The 4,070-nt window shown below is 38.0% G+C and overlaps 1 long non-coding RNA gene across 1 annotated transcript in view; it reads left to right on the forward strand.

Moving 5' to 3' along the window:
- Positions 1-1,653: 1,653 nt before the first annotated feature.
- LOC307134403 overlaps positions 1,654-4,070 on the forward strand; it is a 2,826-nt gene continuing 409 nt past the window's right edge. The window contains exons 1-7 of the long non-coding RNA XR_013817556.1: positions 1,654-1,751; positions 2,339-2,412; positions 2,605-2,652; positions 2,736-2,819; positions 2,969-3,174; positions 3,343-3,502; positions 3,599-4,070. The exon at positions 3,599-4,070 is cut by the window's right edge and continues 409 nt beyond it. This is a non-coding gene — a long non-coding RNA (uncharacterized lncRNA). The remainder of the gene's footprint in view (positions 1,752-2,338; positions 2,413-2,604; positions 2,653-2,735; positions 2,820-2,968; positions 3,175-3,342; positions 3,503-3,598) is intronic.

The raw sequence follows: 4,070 nt of genomic DNA on the forward strand, positions 1-4,070 counted from the left end.
TAATGGACCGCGGCCGGCTGGCGGCAAGCCGCTGTGAAATACAAGGATTTCTACTCTCAAATTCGACCAGCCACGTTGGCTATGTTTGGCTTGTTGGGAAATAGAGTGGAACCGACAGCATTTTAGCTAGTTCTCACATTTGAAGCGATTATAAAATCATAATAGCCTATATGTGAATTATATCAAATATTAGGTTTTTTTTGCTCCAAAGCCATTAGGGTTTATAACAGATTCTTGACTCTTGATTCCATGATAAGGTTAGGTTTAGGAAATTACATTTAAATTTTCACTTGATTATTTGCATGTCGAGTGTGTTTAAACAGTGTTGGTCAATTTGACCCATAATGGATGTAATACTTTTTTTTTTTTTTAGCATAATAGGAGGGTTAAGAAAGTTTGAAAGTTCATTTTAGGATAACACTTATTTTTGTATTGCCCTTTTTTCTATTTCTTTTTGGACTGACTTTAAAATAGACATGACAAAAAATTAGAACTTAGAACTTCATGACATTTTACTTTGTTTTCAAAACCCATATTTTTCTGAAAAACAAAAATATATTATTAATTATTTAGGAAAAATTCTACATTCATAAGACAAGAATAACTCAAAAGAAGCCCTCTAATATTACCTTTTATAAAGCTGATTTTTACAATATTTGAAACCCTCTCAAACATGAGGTCGCAAAACAAAAAGCTTACAAAAACAGAAACCTGAAAGCTTTTCAATTTCATGTGACTGCCTTAATATTATAAAGTATTTTCTATCTCAGAATTCTTATTTTTATTATTTATTTTATATACAGTGTTACATTTGTTGTTATTCTTTGTTCTACATATTCGGAACTGTACCACAATGCTTTATTATTTTTATTTTTCTCTCATTGTACTTTTTGTATTGTACTTGTCTATACATGTACTAATTTAAATAAAAAAATAAATAAAAAAAAAACAGAGAAGTACCTCCACCGGCCGAGAGGGGCAGTATACGTAAAAAAGGCGTAAGACAAACCGGTAAAACCATAGACTGTAAAAAAATATGGACGACGCGACTCCATTGACTTCCGCTGACCAAAGTTGAAGCTTTCATAGGCCCGCTCACGGCGCTGACATCTTGGGACCGAGTCTGCGCAGTAGCGATCTCGGGACCGGAGTTGCGCAGTAGAGAACAGGAAGTAGAGGCGCGATTATCAAAAGCCCGCCCACACTCTCACAGATGCAGAATAATTAATTATGTTGGTGTGAAATAAACAGTTATGGAAGTGTAGAAATGAAAGCTAAAGCTCCAATCTCCTCACAAAAATCCAGAAAAAAGTCTGTTAGTGCCTCAGTGACAACTTCACTCAGAGAAGCCGTCAATCTCAGCTGTCAATCATGACGTCACACCCCCGTTTTTATAGCATCAAATAACTCACTAAAACTAAACTTATTTAAAAAACGAACACTTGAAATGAAATTATTGTAATAAAAACTGCCTAAAATGACAGAAACCATCTTTAGGAAACAATTATTTGAAATGTAATTAAATAGTTTAGTGTGTCTCGCGCCCATTGAAATGCATGGAGAGGCGGGGTTTAGGAGCTATACTGGGACCGGCCACCGGGGGGCGATCGAGGCCCGAAAGCTTCAATTTCTGACTGGAGCACTACAGGCTTGGGTAAAACATACAGATTTACCAACAGCGGCCGCTCATCACATGGTTTTAGTATTTGAAGAGAGGAGATCAGAAAATATCCTCGACTACGAGCGTTTAAGTAAGTACATGTTTCCTTTTTGTGTCACACAATATTATGTTCATTTTTGATGTATATACCGGTAGGTTGTTTTAATTAGTTTGTTCAGACACGCACGCTGATATAGTGCACAATACACAGTGTTAGCTAACACGTGCTGTTTCGCCTTTTTTACACACTGAGTTCAAGCATGTTCTACATGTTAAAATGTATCTAGCTACTGTAGGTAAGTTAGCCAAAGCTTTACATCTAGAAAGACTTAAGTTTAACTTTTGGTGTTTTCTAACAAAACAGAATGATGTATATAGGTTATTTAAATGATTTTGTTAGTCCGAACAAGCATGCTGCTAGGTCAGTTTTAGCAAGTGTTAGCTAACATGTGCTGTGTTGCTACTGTTCTTCTAGCATTTAAGGTCATTTATGAGTTATTTCTCTGAACTGCTGTACTTTTTATGTTTGAGGACAATGCAGTTTACTTGAATCACTACACTGAATGAATACATTTTACTGTTCCACATTTGGCTGACCAGTTTTTCCCCCCACAGCATAGCTACTGTATATTCTGTATATAACGTTAACAATGCGGTTTTGTTCACATTTTCTTGCAGATACCTTGACCAGAGCACAATCGGTTATCTTCATCCAAGAGACCTATTGTTGGACAATCGTTTCGGCTTTCAAGGTAAATAAATTGTTAGTCACAATGTCTAGTTACTGGGCTATAAGGAGAAGAATATTGAAAGGAGTTGAGATGGACAAACAGGAAATTGCAGATGTTGGAAACTTTAACAGTATGGAAAATTGTGTGTATATATATATATATATATATATATATATATATATATATAATTAAAATAAAATATTTTTTATGTAGATTTCCAGAATGAGAACCAAGCCCTGAGGGAAAGCAATGCACAAGCAGGTGAGAACATGCACTCTTTCTTAAATTTTACTTTTTTGACTGTGATGTAGGTCCAAAATTACCAAATGCCTTTTATTTTGTAGCTTCGGATGGCAGCGGCTCACTTCATGAGCAGGTGAAGCAAGTTGGGACAATGTTGACGACGTTTGCTCGTACTGGGCAATCAGGTACAACTTGCAAACAACACCTGTGGTTGTTGATTTAATTCCCACTGGGGCCACCTGTACATGTAGTAGAGCCGTTGTAAATGTCATAGTTTAGTAGTTGAGGGACCAGGACTTACTGCTTTATTCTTTTATTCTGTGAACCCCTGTAGGTGCAGATCAGACCCTAATGCTGCGACGTCTTGGAGAGTTTGGCGATGTTGTGCGTAGCATGGACAACAAAATGGACACTATGCGGCAACATTTCAGTGCCAATGTGTCTTTTGGAGAGTTATCCCTGCCAGGGGGTCTGTTACTCCCCCTCGACAACCCATTTGGCGTTGCTTGACAACAGTTTGAGGCAGGATAAAGAGCTCCAGTAAGTGTGCTGATTTTGTTTATAATGCTGTAGGGTAATCTAAAAAGTAAAATTTAAGATTGTACACTGCATATTCTACAGTCTGAATCCACAGCCTGTCACATTTTTATATTTATGTATGAGAAGCTTCAGAGATATGTAATTTGTAACACTTTTTTGTATTTTCAGCTTCGGTTTTTGGCAATCAAATGTGGGAGGGACCTAAAAACAACCGTGTGGCGAATGCTTCAGAGTATCTTCTCTAATCACCTTTCCATTAATACAACCTGGACTGGTGTAGGGGATAAAGCATGTTTTAGAGACATGTTCCTGAAGACCATTGTTCAAAGTAATATATATAAATATATAAATTTGTTATATATTTAAGTAGATGTGTGTGGCCTTATGCCATTCAAATGGAATGACAGATCTGTATTTTCTACAGGAGCCATCCGGAAGAACCCGGCAACCCAGGATGCCACTGATGAGGCGGTCCAGGTTAACGTTATGCGTTACCTGAAAGGAGCATCTGATCGTGAAGGCGGAAAAAGACGCCGCACAGCTGAGAGGGACCCACAGCCGACCTCTTATACCTAGGCTGACTACTGACACCTGGAACCCTTTCTTTATCCTGCAGTCAGTAACATCAAGACCCCTAAAGAAGCCAGAAGTTTCAGGCTACACTCACCCAATCCACACTGTTCACTGTGGAAATTACTTTGTTTTTTATTCCCTGTGACCCTGCCTTGAAGGCAGCTCCTTGGATAGATATGGGATGGCGAGGTTGTTTGTCCTTTATATAGGCGCACAAGAAATCACTGAAGATAAGCCAATTTGCACTGCCTCATTCTGGAGGTCGGGGAAAACCGGAGAACCCATAGTCAGGCTTGTTATAATGTTCTGTTCTACTACTGTTC

This window comes from Gobio gobio, assembly GCF_949357685.1.
Source record: "Gobio gobio genome assembly, chromosome: 11".
Classification (NCBI taxonomy): Eukaryota; Metazoa; Chordata; class Actinopteri; order Cypriniformes; family Gobionidae; genus Gobio; species Gobio gobio.